We start from the raw sequence: 18119 nt of genomic DNA, 5'->3' as shown, positions 1-18119 counted from the left end.
GCTGGCTTGCTTTGTTTGCTTAGAGCAAGTATGTATGTACCTGCTATTCTCAAGAACTGCACCTACACTGTCTTGCTTTGGAAGGATGCATCAGCCCTTTATAAAAAGCAAAGGAGAACAAGTGATCTAGAAAAGAAAGGGCTGTTTATTTTGCATCTTTCTTACAAATTAAGAAATGCTCTGTTGTGCTCCATTGCTGCGTCTTCTGACCCGAAGTACTCAACAAGACCATGTTATCTGGTCCCATGCCTCTCAAATAGTACACAGTTTTGCTGACCAGGGGAGGCAACATACAGCATAGTCTGTATGGTGGTATTGTTGTTTATCACGGATGTTATTTGGTATCTTCTTTATGTTGTCTTCAAATAGTCCCTTGATACTTTAAAGCAATTCTTGCATATTAAACAGTCATGTTAATTGTGCTTTTCAGAGAATCTGAGACTAAATATTTTTCTCTACTTGCTTTAGGGAATTCTTGTCCTATTCCAGATGAAATCCTGATTTTAGACAGTCTCTTTGTGCAGCATTGTGTCTTAGATGTACGTAATACTGATTACTTGCAGTTCTTTATTCAGTGTGCAATCTGCTAGTGTACTTTGACTCCACAAAGGAGTAATAGCCTATGATTAAAAAAAATTTTTAGGATTTGAGAGATCTGGATCATCTTTCTTTTTCCAGTTCCATAAAATTTTTATTTGTTTTTATTTAGAATAAGTATCTTTGCTGTTTAACACAGTTTTTGAAGGTGGCTGCAGATTTTATTTCCCCAGCCTATGTTAAACTCTGAAATCCAACTTTGTTAACTGGCAGAACAGTAGCTATTCCCAGTACTTGAAAACAGAACCCATCATATCTCAAAATGGGAACCGCAGCTCTTTTCTTTTTAAGCTCCAGTTCACCTTCATAAAGCAGGAGAGCATATTTATCTTCTGTATGTCGGCACTGCAAAAAGGTCGGTCAGAACTGCACTAAGATTTGGTTTTACATAGTGACTGAGGAAAACATGCAAACAAAGATAATAAACTTACAGTTGCATTTAGGTTAATGTACATTGCTTGTATTTCATTATCATCTCTTCATAGGAATGTCCATGGTATTAATTTATAACCTGTTAACTGTAGTTAGTAGCATTGAGCTGGCCTACTGTGCAGGGTGGTGCAAGGTAGCTGGCTGAGTTGAATGGTTGAACACGTTCCTGAGCAGGTGCTTGTGAGCAATTTTTTGGAAAGTGTCCAATTTACTCTAATCAGGATAAACACTGAGGATGTATATCTCACAGGTGTACAGGAAAAATTTGAAACTACTCAAGTCACGTTTCGCCACATCAATGGATGGTTTGCAGGGATTTAGCTTGGTCATAAACTGAACCAAGTGCCATGTTATCTGCCTGAAAGCAGGGAAGGAAGTCAAGATGACTCCCTTAATATTAATGAAAACCTTTTTTTTTTTTTTTTTAAATTAAAAACTGTAGCTTCAATCTTCTTGAGGAAAAAGTGCAAGCAAAGGTAACATAGCAGGTTGCTTGGCAGCTATTGAGACCAAGGGAAAGTGCAAGACCTAAAAGACAAAGAACTTGCAAATAGGCACCAGTACTCCAAAAGGACGTCCCACGGTGGGAGCCAGCAGTGTGTGTCCCTGCCCGGCTCTCCAGAAAACCCCTCAGGCACCATCTCCCTCTGCAGACACGGGTGCTCTAAGCAGAAGCAAGCAGCACCGTGGTCTTTCTCAGCCTACTTGCACAAACGCTCTACTTGGTGACATGTACCTGCTAGCGCAGGGAGGAGGTGGGGGAGAAAGAGTCACAAATTCTAATTACAGTCCTCAGTAAATTTGCCTATAGAGCTTGTTGCTACTAGCAGGGGTGTGATTAGAACAATTCAAAAGCTCTGGGGCTCACCTTTGAATTAGTAGCCAGACTCTCCAGGCCTGGGGCCAAGTGCTTCTTGAGAGTCAAATTTTAACAGGATCTCTCTGGCTAATCAATATCCATCTCTATGCATAATCAATATTATCTTCAGTCCATTCCATCATTTGCATTTGTTATTATGGTGACAGAAGGTGGTAAAAAATGCTGATTCTTTTTGCATAGCTTAAAATTTTCCAAGCTTTTTGTGATGATGGATGTGCCAATATCAGATGTTGTACCTCTCGAAAATCTTCCACTTACCTCACTAATGTATTCTGTTTTTCTCAAAGGAGCCTTTGAAATGGCTCCAGTGAGTTTGAACACCAGAATTTTAATAGATGGTATGATAGCTAATTGAACAAAAACATTAGTCAAGTTCTATTAAACATGGTATCTGCAGAACTGAATTCCAATAGCAAATGTAGCTTTAAAAACTTTAGTAAATGCAAAACTGCATTAAGCAAAATGTTCTTGACAGTGTATTATCAGGTATATCCCTTCTACAAAAAATAAGCAATATTAGACACAAAATACCCAAAAAAGAGCTATTTTGCTAGACACCCTAAAATCTTGAGACTATGCTTGTTACGAAAACACAGATGATCAGTTATTTTAATAGGTTACAACTGAAAAGGAAATGCAGATAGGGTTTTTTTGCAGTTCAGTCATAGCAACAAGATGTTAGTAATTTTATTTATAGGTTTATACTAAAGTAATGATGTTTTAGAATTGTTTCTACAGGAATGGCAGAAGTCAATGAAAGATTATGTATATTTTACGTCTCAGTTGAGCTTTAAGCACTTTTAATATTTGGTTCGTTTTCAGAAGAACTTGTGGAGAACTGTGCTTTTTAATCAGAGGCTAGAATCGTGCCCCTGAAGTATATTTGAGTTTAGAAGGATGGAATTACAACACATTAGTAAATTGTATATGGCATATCATATGTGCACAGAATGCTATGGCACAGTGAGAGATTACAGCAAAATAAACAAATTCCGTTGTGAAGTTTGAACTTTAGATATGAGTTTTCAGCATGTCACAATTTGAAAACAATATCCCCAAATGAACTGATTTTCTATGTACTTGTGCAATTTCTCTTAAACTAGCACTTGCATCTAGACTTAGACCGAGCATTAAAACTTCTTCATTTTAACCACGCTGACTACAAAAATAATGAAGGTATTCTTTGTTGTTTCCCTCCATGCCTGCTATTTTCCTGGTGAAGACATGCAGCAATCAGTTATCTTTGTTTAGTCGTCACAGGCAACGCATGTAAAACTGTCACTTTGCTTTCAGATCTGAGGTCACTGAGAGCAGCTCTGTGTTGTGCTGGGATGCAGCTCCCTAGGGCAAGCTTGCACATTCATTGCAGAAGAAAGCCTAAGGCCAGCGACAGGATTCACAAGCGTACAAATGAATACTCAACGGGGACCCCCTGAGAGTAGAAAATTCTTTAGAACTAAGTCTGAGGTGAAAACAAAATTAATTCACTGGCTACAAAGAGAAAAAAACCCTCAAACCAGGACAGCTCAGACTTACCTTAAAATACCTTAAGCTATCTGTTTATGGCATCCAAAGTTATTACTCCCCCCCCCCCCCAAGATCTTAGGTTTCAATCTTTTATGTGTATGTACACATTTAAAAGGAAGATATCTTTTCAGAAATCGTATCAGAAAGGACAAAGACTGGTTTTTTCCTCACATGGTTAAGCTGCCCTATTAATGTCAATTTTTAATTTTATCCTTTGGATTTCTCATTAGCTTTACAACATGTCTAGATTATTTAATTATTATATTTCAGCTTGTAGATTGCATAAGATTTAAGAGCTTTTGCTGGGCTCTTGCAACTTGTCGCTACATTTTGCCTGAAGCTGCTTTTGTATAAAATAATCTTCCCAGAGTTAACATTCAGGATACTCTGCAGAGCATCTTAAGAAGACTTAAATACTAAATAACTGTCACATGGCAAGTCTTAGTATTATTGCACTAAATTACATTGCAAGCAGTGTGATAAACAACATCCTAATACTTTGACACATTCGTCATTAATTATAAATGAAATCTAATCTCAACTGGATTTTTTTCAGAAATTATATCCAGTAAAGCAAACATTAACATATACAGAGAAGGGATGGTGGAGGAAAGAAGTCTTCCAAAAGTATAGCTGATATATCAAAATACTGAATGGCCTGACAAGTCTTACTAGGTTTTATATGGGGTTCTCTACATATATTAAGAGATTAAAATATCTGAAATACATTTGGAATTCATTATATGAATAATTGTTTCAAATGCAAAACTTCGCAGTGACCTACTGGTTGTGTCATTTTAAGGTGCCATGTGAGGCTGCTGTATGAAATCCCAGATTTCTCCTCTATGACATAGAAAACTAGTATTGGACTGAATTTAAAGTCATGGATTCCTCCAACCACCAAAATACTGGATGGGTGGTATTTTAGGCTTCATACAACTCTGCTTCCTGTATTTCCCTAAAAACTGTATACGGTATTTGTGAATGGCAACTCCATGTATCTTTTCCTTCCAAATACATATTTGTTTTTGACGGTGGAACTTTCTGCTGTCAGGGAGCTCCCAGTCTGTTTATGCAAACTATTTTCCTTTGTACTGGGAAATTCAAGAGTCTGGCAGCCAAGCTGTGGGTGGCAATGCTGTGTGCTGCTTACCATCACGCTGTGATACAACACCGCATCGTCCTTTTGGCTGCATCAGAGCCTATGTCAACTCAATGAATGTGAGTTTGGGTTTTTTTTTTTTTCTTTGTTTGCTATCTTTCTAAGACTCTGGTTTTGCAAAGTACTTCACTACTTGTATAGTACTAAACATACTTTCAAGTGTGATTACACTTTCCTCTGTATATTATTATGAATTCCCTGCATGCAGAGCTACCTGCTTTCTGCCTTATTTAGTTCTCTCCAGTGGTTAGCAAGTCTAAAGAGACAGTATTATATTTGGAGCAACCTCAGCTGGTTCTTCTATTGGATATTTCTACTCATACTGCCTATTATTTTACAAACCTCACTTACCTGGCTGCATGTCCCTGAAATATCTATGTACTGTACCTGAAACATCAAAGTAGTGGAAGAGCAAGTAGTTTCATTTCAGCCCTAGTTAGTCTTCAGTTGGTAAACTATGAGAAACTCTACGCTGGTGGGCTTTTTACAGACAACATACCTATTTTTTTTGGCAGGGGATGCAATTCTGTGAAACTTGTATGCAGCCATTTTTTGCTGTTATGCTCTCAGTAGTATGCAAAAACTCAATATATTTCCAACCAGGAGGATTATACAGTCATTGAGAGTTGAATTTTGAAAGTACTTTTATTGATAAGAGAGAATAGATGACTTACTGTATTGGTAGATGTTGAGTTTTTCAAATGAGTATTTTGTATTACTGCATCACTGTACAATTTTTCTTTCTTGACAATTCTTTTGTGTCTGGTATGATTGAGGCAGAGAGAATTTCTGTACTTTTAAGTGGAAAAAAAAGGATGCCTGGAGGTGGGTATTTTCATTTTTCATTTTTATTGCGTTAACATCATTTTATAAAATCATACAGCTGTTGAGATCACCTTTTACTTTTGTGACAAGTAATGTAAATAAAATTACCTTTTTGTTCTCACCACGATCACCAGAACCCCCCCCCCCCCCCTTACTGGAAGCATACGGAACTAGTCAATACACCATACTGTCAGGCTGGTAGAACATGCATGCAAATTTATAAGAAAAAAGCTGTTAGTAAGTGCATTTCTTTTGCTCTTGTCTCAGTAGTCGCTCTATACAACTAATGTTGCACAAGACAGTGCCACCTTAATCAGGTGTGAAATGGAACAGACTTGGTAAGAGGAAAATCAAGAGGGATAACTCCAGGGTTTTCAGAGGTTCCCAAAGTTGTAAACTTCTGTATTCATGTAATTTTTATATGCAGTTTCATAAAGCGAGAGGAGTTGCTATTTTGGCATTTCCATTTATTGGGTTCTTAGGAGGGGCAAAACCTTCTGGGTCATGTAATCAATGTATTTGCTGTCAAAGGCACCCACACTATCTTATCCGTTCTTTATTTTGAGCCTGTGTGCAGAATGAGGGGGAGACCTTTGGCACAGGGGAGGGAGGGCATGTTGGTTTGGGTTTGTTCCTGCTACTCCTGTTGGAAAATTGTTCTATAATCTCATACCTTGGATGGACACAAGACTTCTAATTTGCAGTCTGTATTATCTTGTGGTCAGTTTGGGTATTTATCTGCATTTTGTCCTGTACCTTAAACAGCTCTTTTTCCTCCCTGGTTATTACCCACTTCTTCCAAATCTAGAACTACCAAGAGCAATTCTGCTTAGCTTTGAGTTTCCATACTAAGTGAACTGAACACTTTTATAAGATGGGCTTTCCTTGTCTCTGATCATCACACAGTATGCCACAGAAAATCTCATCAGACCTTTATTAATGGTGTTAATGTTTTTCTATCTGTAAGTCCTAGCATGTTTTCTTGTCTGTCATGCTGATGGCTGATAACTGATCTGATCAACTAATAAATCTGATGTTTCAGATGACACTCCCCCAGTTCATGGCAGAAGTTAATGTCATTAATCCCTAACTGAATAATAGGGTTTATGCATGATGATGTATTTATCATACATTATAGCATATTGTACATTTCATCTTGTTTCTGGTTTTAGGGTTTTCAACGTTATCTGTTTCTTACTGCACACAATATACAGCCCCATCTTCTGCATTGACAATCTCCAGTTTTCACTTCAGCAGCCTGTTTTATGTTCACATTCCTACCTTTTATGCCAGGATCATTACTGAGGCTACTAAAAGAGATACTTGTCCCAAAACCAGTGCTTGAGGAACTAAACAGGTAACCTTTTCCCAGCCTTAATAGTTTCCCTTTCAGCACAATTTCTTAGCCTACTGTAGCACTCTTCTAATAATCCTTATTCTATAATAGCTTCTCATATGGCACTAGAGGTAATGTTTTACTGAAATCCAGATAAATTAGTTCTGCATTTCCTTTGCCTAGAAAAATAGTGAGCTCTTAAAATGGCAGCCTCTGTGGACTTGATTTTCCATTGGCACAGTCCATGCTGCATTTGAACGTGCTTTTATTTACTCATTTAATTGTCCTTTCATAGAACTTGTTTTCAGGACATACATAACACTGAGGTCAAGCTAACAGATGTGTTGTTGCTTGGATCACTCCGTTTCTCTTTCTTCAGTAGAAATATTGTGTTTTCTGTTTACCATTCCTGATTTGACAAATTTGTTTACTGGCCTGTGTTATTGGACTTGGGAGTTTTTCATGCCAATTTCTTACTATTCTGGGACATAGTTTGTCTGTCTGCCTGTGTTCAAGTAAATTAAAACCTTGGAAGTGAATTTCCACACCAGTTGCAATAACTTCAATTTTCACACTTACCACACACTTTCAGCCATGAGTCACCCTGTCCTGACCTATGTTTTTCATCACAGTCCTTGTTAAAATCTGAAGCCAAGTACTCATTTAGTTTTCAGGCCCTTTTTCCTCTTCCAGCTCTTTGCTTATTGAATAACAATCATTGTCCTTTTCTTTTTATTTATAATTCTTATTTCATTATATATTATGTGTGTTATTATATATTATTCATATTTTCCTTTGATTTTATATAAAGAATAGTTCACTGTTCAGTTTAATTGGCTTTGTCAGGGCTTGGCTCTCGGGAATTCTCACTTTATCCCTGTGCTTTCTGTCTTTCCAACAGTAGCTTCCTTTGCTGAGCAGCACTTTTTCTGATTTCATGTCAGCTTTTATAAGCAGTGCTAAAATCTCACTTCAGAGCTTTTTTTTTTTTAGTGCAGGTTATTGCTGGAGGCTCTCTCTAAAAGTTCATTTTCTGTCTTTTTAAATTCCTTTTTCTTGGCAAATTCCATGCATTTTTGAACTTCAAGTAATTTTAGGTTTCCTCTGTATCTAAGTATCCGATGACTTCAGTTCAGTTTTCCTGACCAAGTAATCTCATTAATATCTCATTTTTCCCTGATCACATTGAAAATTTCATTTGAGGTTGCTTATCTGTCTGTGCCACATAAACTTGTAATCCCTCTGACCAGGGTTTCTGTCAGTCAAAGTCTTCCATCATGTGTTGTATAAATGTTTGTAAAAGCCATTTTTCATATAATTATTTTATTTGTAGCAGGTTTTGTTTAGTTTTGACTCTGATGTTAAGGAATAATTGAACTCAACCATTTCTGTTACCTTGGGTTTGCTTGTAGGAAATTTAAGGTAGTATTTATTCCTGTGAGAGTGGTAGAAAAGTATCTGTTGTTACCCAAAACCAGATTATTTTTCCTGCATAGCTACATAGCCTATAGCAGAATCTCAGCAACTAGTCCTGCTCGTTTTGAACATCTCACCAAAGAGATTTCAACTGAAAACAGTTGTTTTCTTCACCACCATCTCTCTTACATTTCTGTGTTTTCTTTAGCATGTTTTCTACCTGTGATTATTTTTCTACCATATACTAATGTCAAGTGTCCTACAGAGCCTCTGATCCCTCTGTTTTGTAGCCCATGTACATTGTCTTAGCTTAGAAACATCTCTGTCTTTTTCACCCACTTGTTCTCCTGTTTTCTATTTGGATGATAGCTGGGATGATATTACTTACATAACAAATGCTTCTATGAATATTAAACTTTTTATTTCTCTGTTGATGCACATACCCCTATCCCCCTGCTGTTTCTTTATCTTCTTGTCTCCTCATCTACCTGATTCATGCTCTTTTCTGTCAAAGCAAGTGATAGGAGTTCTCTCTCTGTGCTCCCTACTTCAAGCATCAGCAATGCCAGGTAACATGTCAGAATTTTCCTGAGTCCTTGAAGGAATCGTTAGTTGAGGTGATCCTTTCTTTTCGACTCGGTGACTGGAAGACCTCCAGAACTTCCTTCGGTTACTGACCTTGTCAATGCAGGTCCAGGATGCCTGTGAAAGCTCAAGCAACTACCTTTGTTTATAACACAGACACATGATATGTCTGGGGTCTCCATCACTGCCTTCCTGTTGAAGCGGAGAGGCAATTGCATGGAAGGGGTTCTTGGCTTTCTGCAGTATAAGCTGCAGGCTACTTAAAACAGTGAGAAATTAGGAGTACTTGCTAATTCAGTATCACTGTTGTGAGTTCAATTTTCTGGAAATTTTGTAACTCCCAATATCCAGACCAAGCTTGGCAAATCAGTCAGAGTAGGTCCTTGGAAAGAAAAGTCACTTCTTCAACTTCCCTGTCCTCGTGAGTGAGATGCTACCAGTTGACCTCACAGGGTAGTGTGACATCTTAGCAAGCCTCATAACAATGCTGAAAAATGAAAAAAAAAAAAAAAAATTGGAAGAGGTCTGCATATCATAGTAGTTCTGAGGTCCCAAAGTGGAAAGATAGCTTGGTAGGTTTTGCAGTAAAACAGTTGACTGCCAGGATGCACCTGGTTTGGTGTAATGTATCTTACTATGTAATATTTCTTTTCAAGCATGAGAGTGGGGCAGAAAGAATATGTTTTTAATCTCATGGAAGTCTCAGTTGGCTGCACCCCCTAGGCCTAAAAAGGTTGCATGTATATCTTGGAATGCCTTATTAGCTGAAGTCTTCCTTGTATTTGTCTCTGTCGTGGTTTAGCCCCAGCCAGCAACTCAGCACCACGCAGCCGCTTGCTCACTGCACCTGCCCCGGTGCAATGGGGGAGAGAATCGGAGGAGTAAGAGTGAGAAACACTCCTGGGTTGAGATAAGAACAGTTTAATAATTGAAATAAAGTAAAATAGTAATGATGATGATGATGATGATGATGATGATGATGATGATGATAATAATAATAATAATAATAATAATAATAATAATAATATACAAAGCAAGTGATGCACAATGCAATTGCTCACCACCCACTGACCAATACCCAGACAGTTCCCGAGCAGCGATCACTGCTCCCCGGCCAACCCCCCCGCCCCGGTTTATATACTGAACATGACGTCCTATGGTATGAAATAGCCCTTTGGGCAGTTTGGGTCAGCTGTCCTGGCTGTGTCCCCTCCCAGTTTCTTGTGCACCTGGCAGAGCATGGGAAGCTGAAAAAATCCTTCACTAGTGTAAGCAGGACTTAGCAACAACTAAACCATCAGCGTGTTATCAACATTTTTCTCCTACTAAATCCAAAACACAGCGCTATGCCCGCTACAAGGAAGAAAATTAACTCTATCCCAGCCGAAACCAGGACAGTCTCTTCTCATTTTGCTTTGACAATTTTACTGTTACCACAAAGGTCTCAACATGCAAACTAGCTAATCAGACCTTATTCTGAACCTAAGTTGTTTTATGGAAGTAATTTAATAATGCCGGTCCTATCAAGCTGCCAGCCTTTCTGGATATACAGGGTGTTGTTCGTACATATATCATATATTAAACTGAATTTAGCTGCTTAGTACTTAGTTGTTACTACTTGTAGTTGGCATATGCCACCAACTATGGGCAGTTCCACATACATGCACATTTGCATAAGAAGTAAAAGACAACAAACACTGATAATTTTATATTCTTGCTGACAGCTATTAAATATTCAGCACATGCATGAAGGTTTCTGACATCCACTTAGTACTCATTCCACTTTATAAAAAAGAAAATTATTTATTGCTTGTGACTTTATCTGAGTTCAGTGATGAGTGGAAAGATGCTAAGAAGTGCATTTTCCCATGAAGACAACTGCCATGTGGACATATGTTTCAGAGTCCAGCCTGTGATGCCTTCAACACTTCCCTGGTTTCCAGCGGCAGAAGAGCTGGACCTGATGGTTCACTGTAATTTAGCAAGACCTGGCATCTGGGAAGATTCTGCGCACTTCTGAGCTACGTTGAAGGCAAAATTTGCAAGAAGCACTTCTGTCCCTATGAGTTTTGGCTTAGATTGTTTTGCAGCTGCATCAGGAAAGTATAGATGGGAACTTTCTCTGTATTTCTTTTTAGTTGGAAAACTAATAGAATAGGCAGTGCTGGAGGAAGACGAGAAGTCTCCTATTTCTTTTTAATTTTTAAACTTCCTGCCTTCCAGCAAAAATACTCATTTCTGTTGAGAACCCTTACTCCTCCACCTCCTTTTTCTTTTTTGAGGTATCAGTATCATGAGCACATTTTAAGCCTCTGTCTTATTGACAGTACCAACATTTGAAATTCTTGAAGTTAATGTTCAGGTTGCCATGAAGGAAGAGCAAATCTGCCCCAAATGGTGGCTCGACACGGTTTAACATGACGGGCTTAATGGTGAAGAACCTGTTTTCATTCACAGCTCCCAATGGATTCTGCTAATCTTGGGTATACACTGCCTCTGAAAATTAGGTCCAGAAAGAATTTTTATTGCTAGAGAAAGAAGTTTTCTGGATGGGATCAGAGAAGTCTGTTCACCCCCGCAACTGAGGAAGTACTCAGAGGTGTTGCTGATTCACTTTTATCTGCAGTGGAAATAAGGCTTATGCATTGCAGTAACCCCTGCTTTGAGGCACAGACTTCTCCGTAGAATGGAGCCCACCGATTGGAAAGCAATCATACGGATTTTTCTCTATTATCTGAGGATAAGTTACTGCTAACATTACCTGAGGTCATTGATCTGTGTCTGCCTCACTGGCACACATGATTAGACAGTGGTGTTTTCACATGTGGATTTTTAAGAATAAATTCATGTTCAAGTGGAGCCTTTTTTGTCTGCCAAATTTTGAATTGATTTGTCTTTAGCAGTTGATTACAAAGTTATTCTTCATCCCCAAATGCACCTGTTTAAGGATGAAAGATTGCATCTCAATCTTCATGAGGAAATAAACAAATCTGTTTATACAGAACATACAAATGATTACAGCTGGTCAGATTATTGCCTATGAAAAATTTATCTCCAGAATGTCTTTCATCCTTTCTTTCCTCCTAAGGAGAAAATGAAAGAAGGGGCTTTGAATTTTTATTAATGATTCATTACTCATAACTGATCAGTGAACAGTTTATGCAAATGCATCTTGCAAATTGCTCACTTTACCTATTACTTGAGGTTGTATCTGGATATTACCTTCCCATGGGAAGCAGAGGTGTGAACATTTGGATTATTGATATTTAATCATGGGAGAATAATGCATATCAAATGTTAAATACTCAGACAGATACAGAAATCATTTGCAATACACTTGCTCACACTGAATTGCACCTTAATGGAGTTCTTGTTGACATTAATAAGTTACAAGCTAAGATGAATGAGTATAAATTGCAAGCTAACTAGCTGATAGTTGAACATATTCTTTGAGGCCAGTTAACCAGCAGGCCTCATGTGCCTGAGGACTTAAATTTAATATACCTCAAGGAAATACCCGTTTGCTTGGTGGCATTTTAAAGAGAAAGATTATTTTGTTTCTCCCCCTCTGCCCCATCAGTGCAAAGAAACTACATTGGCCTATTTTGTGAATTTGGAAGGGAAACTTTGGCCACTGACAAATGCAGTACAGTGGGGTTTATGACCAATGACTCTTCTGGTGGGGAAAAAAAGGTAATTTTATTATACTTTGACTTTGGAGAGTCTATGTAAAGGTTGGTGGGGGAGTATGTTATCCCCAAGATATAACTTATTCATTGTTGCGTGATTCAAATGGTTATGGGCAAAGCTCTTGTATAAATATTTTTTTTACAATATATTGTGAACTATTAATTTTAAAAATGGTTTTAGTAGGAGAAATCTGATTTTATTAAAAAACTGCGTACAGCTGAAGGTAATTGTGATGCATAGTTGTCAGAAGTGTGATTTTTACTGAAAGGCAGAGCCCTGAGGAGCTGATAATCTGCAAAATCAGAATGTGTCATTCAGCCTGATTTGAGTAACAGACTCAAGGATTGCTAATCTTTTGGTGCAAAAGGGGAGGATTTTTCTAGATATAGGTAGTGAGCAAAGTTACCAATTAGAAGTTCACCAAATTGCACATAAGGGAGAGATGCACAGGGGCATTTGAGAAATAAAAATGGATTAATTTATTCATGCAATTTTCTCCTCCACAAGTGGCAGTTGTTTGAGCATTGGATAAGCATTCTCCTTTCATTGTGTGAGAAACAATCATCACTCATGAACACATAATGTGCCACTAGCAGAGGTAAAAAGGACTTGCTGAAGTGGTGAGAGTGGGTGTCTTATTCAGAGGTCTATAATTTATTACTGCCCTCCTAGCATTTAAATTCTTGGCTTGCTGTAGCATGATCCTGTGCAGGCAGTTATGCAAAAGTTGGGTTATTACGGAAGCGTAGCTTAATGATAGCATACATGCCCGTTACAACAGGCTCTCTCCTAATTTTATTTACTTGCTTCAGTGGCATGCACCGTGTGAGACAAAGATATTTAGTCCAAAGGGAATGCATTCCTGAGGTTAGCGGTCTGGGAATCAGATCCTGTTCCAAAGGTTTTACTAGTAGAGGATCAAAAAGCCCAACGATAAATGCTTGATCTTGCATGATGCTGCCTTAAAATTCAGTTGTTGGTGTTAATGGACCAGGGGTTTGCCCAGTTAAGAAAGTGACTAATAAGGACAACTGGCAAATTGCTAAAAATGAAGAGCATCATTTGTGGGAGACAAAGCCAGACAGAGGGATGTGTGTCCTCTGGAGACCCACAAACACCCTGGAAAGGTACCCAAGAACTTTGTCTCAGGAGGAGCTGATAGATGTGCTAAAGAGCGTAACAGGGCCCTAAAGGTTTCATCGACCGGTAATGATGTATTTTAAGTTAAAGAAAAGCAAAACAAATATAGCTCCTTTTGCAAATGTTGGGTTTTGATGTTGGAAAGCAGTGAGACCAATTAAGATCCCTTCCCCTGCTAATATCAGAGATGCCAATTACTAACCTAAGAACACGAATGTGACTGAAAACAGTCTGTTCCTACAGCCATAAGCTTGACACTATATACACTTGGTGCCATTGTAATTTCAGAAAATGTCAACATAGAATAAACAGGTAAACACGTAAAATGTAAAAATTAAATTTGTCAAGATAGTTGTTTCGTGTGGATGTGATATGGAATACCTCTAAGAGGTGAAAAATAGGATCTGAATGAACTACTTTTAAACGCATACCAAGAACCTCTCTGTATTGTTGTACTTTTTAATTAGATGAAACTAAATGAATTGAAAAGATGAAAGGAACTCATGTAACATCTCACTTCAAAGGGCAGCTCCACTCTTGAGGAGTGTTTAAAAAAAAAAGAAAAAAGAAAAGAAAAGCAGCTTATTCAAGAAATAAGCTTTCTCTGTGGATTTAGTTTCACTTTTACCTGCTTCAGAAACTCAGGAATGACTTCTGCTCATTTGACCTAAATGGAGTCATTACCTCGGTCTAAAGGAGAGTGGCAGCTGGCTGACAGTGATGTTCCCCGCCATGCTCCTTCATTGCACTTTGCATTGACTCAGCAATGCTCTCAAATAAGCGGGATTATTTTTGACATTGTGATGGGATTTTTATCAAAGTTTCAAAGCTCTGGGCTGTGTTCTGGACAGAAATTGCACATGAGTAGTGGCTCTGTGTCTGGATTTACTTTGTCTGGGCAAATTAATTGAAAAAAAAACAGCTGAATCACTCATCTGCCTGCTAAGTGAATCAGCCTTCCCAGAATCCAGAGGCAGGTGCTCCCACCCAGAATACCTAAAAGCCATGCCTTGTATACTTTCCATATACAGAATAGCTTACGTTATACAAGATACTTCACCACCTCAGCATTGGCTGATTGGTCTTGAGGGCCCTTTTGGACTCCTGACTTAAGTCAGTGCTGTCCAACTCCAGGGTAGTATTTTTGTCTTCCACCAAATTTTACTCATAAGTCCTCTCTTTAAAAATGAGTTGTTTGTTTAGCCCTTAAGCACTTTATTTCCAATCACATCTGTCCAGGCCATGACTCTTGTCATCGTACTTCCATGTAAAGGTGGCCTGGCTAAGGAGAGGATGAATTCAAACTGCCCAAGATGCCATAGTTTCCTTCCTTTTTCCAGTTGCTCTGAAGCGTGGGGTGGTGGCTTTAGAAAATAACATTTGTGTACAGAAGCCTAACAGAAAAGTGTCATAACAGCCAACTGAACAAGGATTCAAAAAAAGACTAGGAAGGTCATAAAGGTGGGACCTCTCTCTGTAAGCAACAGTTTTCTCTCGTGACTCAAAGGAAAAATTGCTGCTTCTAGAAACAGAGGTGTTGTGTGACTTGGAAAAGAAGAGCAGCTCATCAGCTTCATAACTCCTTAATAGATTTAGGCAGGCTGCTCTGTTTTTCGTTATGCCATGAGCTGTTTAACCAGTTTACCAGGTAGCAGGTTGATGTGAAAAGCTGTCAGCTTTTCACAAACACAATCAGCTAAGCAATTGAGCTCATCCCAGACGTGATTAAGTGGGATCAATTATAATAAGAACTAGATAAGAGAGATAAGCTTCTTGTTTCTTGGGTTGGTATTCTGCAGTATCAGGCTTTGTAAGTATCCTTTATACCTCATCAGCTGCAAAACCTTTATTACTTCAGGAAATGGCTTCTAGAGCAGCATTCAAATGATCTTATCCTAAACTGATTACTCTAACACTGGAACTGCCACTGAGTGGGGAAACAATTTATTTAAAGCATCAATTGCATCAAACGGAAAAGGAGCCATTGAAGTCAATGTTTTGCAATGCAAGGAGCTTTTTTGCTCTCAATCCTAAATACAGTTAAATAATGTGGGAGAGAGCTCACTGTGTCCCAAGAGGGGAATAGCTACCCTTCATAGCATCATGTCTTGCTGTGGTACTAAGTAAAATTGCTATAGCACTTAAGGCTTAATTTACTTAATATCAGAATTTATAGATTTGCTGAATATCAGAATTTATGGATGATTCCTGTAAATTTTTCTGGTGATAAAGCAAAATGATCAATTCAATAGTTGGAAATACACGGGAGATGACAGCTTTACATGAAATTGCACATCAGGTGTTCAGTAAATCTGAAGAATATATGTGAGAGTCAAGTGCACTGGAAGTAGTGTAAATATACATATTATAGGAATAATGAAATACTAATGCTTTCTTTATCAGAAATGGAAAGCTGGTAAATAGAAATAGAGGGGGCCATATGAACATACAAAATAAAGAGAGGAATGTTGCAAAATACTCCATCTCTAAACTATAAAAAGAGAGACTTGCCTGTATCTTTGAGCAGATGTTTTTAGCATTATTTTCAATTATTTTATGGCTTCTGTTTCTTGCAATGAAGCTCCCAGCATGCTTTTTTTTTTGTGATTCAGAAAGAATAAATAATGCAGGTCTGACAAAACAATGCAGGATGCATACACTGCCACAACGATTGTGCTGTTCTGGAGCATAATGTTTGCTCAAAAACCCGCAATTCTGTTTGCTTTCTTTTTTCTGAACAGAAAGAGATTCCTAAACTCTGGACTATTTCCATGAAAATCTTTAAGATTTTAGAACAGGAACATGGTTCATCCATCTCTTCTATTGCTTAGCAATGGGAGTACTGCAGTTGTCTGCTTAGTTGATAATCACATCTAATGAACAGAAATCGAATCTTCACTTCCCCTTTTACTATAAGTAAGATTCCGAGGCCTTTGAAGATCTAGGCTGGTGCCTTTGTTGCCCTTTCAGGTGCTTTTCTGTTCTGATAATGATCAGGTTGTTGAGGGTTGTGCAGTTTTCTTGATGGGCTCAGTGCCAGCGTCTCTGCTCTGGTCTTTAGTTCCCAGTGTTTTATTTGCTTTGCTAGCCATTGCCAGGAACCGATCGGGGCAGGTCGATTCGCCCTCACGGATCATTTCTGTAATCTCTCCTTGGCAGCTGTGTGGGACCACTGTGACATTTCCTGCAACCAGTGCAATTTTTTAATGTTTTTCTGCATTTAATTCCAAAACCACTGCTCTTCTTCCTCCTCCTCCCTCAATTTTTCTGGCTTTTTTGATAGAGTATTGCTTCCCTCAGATACTGGTCCACAGGTCTCTCTGAAAATATTCCTGATGTTAGGTCTCTTGCAAATCACAAGTAGCCATTTTGAATTTCATCACTGACAACCAGCGAGGTTTCTTCCCTGAGTTCAGGAGCAATAGACTTTGCTATTAATTATTACTAGGCAAGATTCAGAAATTCCTAAGAAGGATTCTTTGGCCTATTTTGTCTTGAAATATGTGAGCGTGAGTGGTCTCTTTTGGGCCATTCATCCTTGTAGCAGTCCACCACTTTTCTCTTACCGCTTGGTTTATAATTATTTGCTGCCTCTATCTGTCTTCTTTCATCCCAGCTGAACATATTACCATGTATACACAATACTGTTGCATTATTCTTTTGTGTGGAACTTTACCAAATACTTGTGCAAGTTTTATATGTCCTTCACGTGACAGTGTCACTTGCAGTGTTTAAACTTTTTGATAACTATGGAAAAATTACATAGAAGATAAGTAAGAAAAATGACTGTAGAAGTGGAAGCTATTATGCTATTCTATTGGGGTTTATTTTATTAACGAAAAAGCATTTGAAGTCTGACATTTTTAACCTTTGAGCCTTTTCACAATACATATTGTGGCACCAAAAGCTTTTTACATGCATTATGAAAAACGATACATCGAGCCAAAAAAAGTAATCCCCTATTTTCTTGTCTATTATGCGTGCATGTAAAGTATTTTTGCACAAGAGTGCCTCTTCTGTGCTCCATGTTGTCCAGTCATTTTTCAACGTGTACATCATCAGCCCTTTCTGAGAAAGATTCAAGGAACACCAGGTTACTGGGCAGGTCTCATCCTCATGGTCAGAGTTTAATTTTAAACTTGAACCATGAGATTTGGGGTTGTTGCGGGTGGGTTCATTTCCAGCGTTAACTGTTACATTTTTGGAGATAGCTCCCTCCTTCTTAGTCGCTGTGAGCCCAGGTTCAGCCTTACATAGTAGCGAGTTCTGTACATTTTTTACTTCATCAGTTGTCAGCATTATTTTGCATTCCCCTTGGTGGTGAAGCAAGCTGAATGATCACTCCTTAAAACTTCTTGTGGACTGCAGTGCACACAAAGCCTAAATAAAACATATTTTGATGCTTAATATGGTGTCCCTTCTGCCCCGTTGAAATTCTTTTGGGCACCACTTTCTGAACACATCCCCACCTTGGAGCTATACCTTATCCTTCTGAACTGTGGAAATGGCTGCAGTAGTTCATCAAATAT

At 38.3% G+C, this 18119-nt stretch overlaps 1 protein-coding gene across 1 annotated transcript in view; it reads left to right on the top strand.

Annotated features, from left to right (window-relative positions):
- Positions 1-18119, top strand: part of MOCOS (molybdenum cofactor sulfurase) — a 237960-nt gene that overhangs the window by 114594 nt on the left and 105247 nt on the right. The gene's annotated exons all lie outside the window — the stretch shown is intronic.

Source organism: Pelecanus crispus, chromosome 2, assembly GCF_030463565.1.
Source record: "Pelecanus crispus isolate bPelCri1 chromosome 2, bPelCri1.pri, whole genome shotgun sequence".
Taxonomy (NCBI): Eukaryota; Metazoa; Chordata; class Aves; order Pelecaniformes; family Pelecanidae; genus Pelecanus; species Pelecanus crispus.
This window is presented reverse-complemented; position numbering and strand designations above follow the sequence as displayed.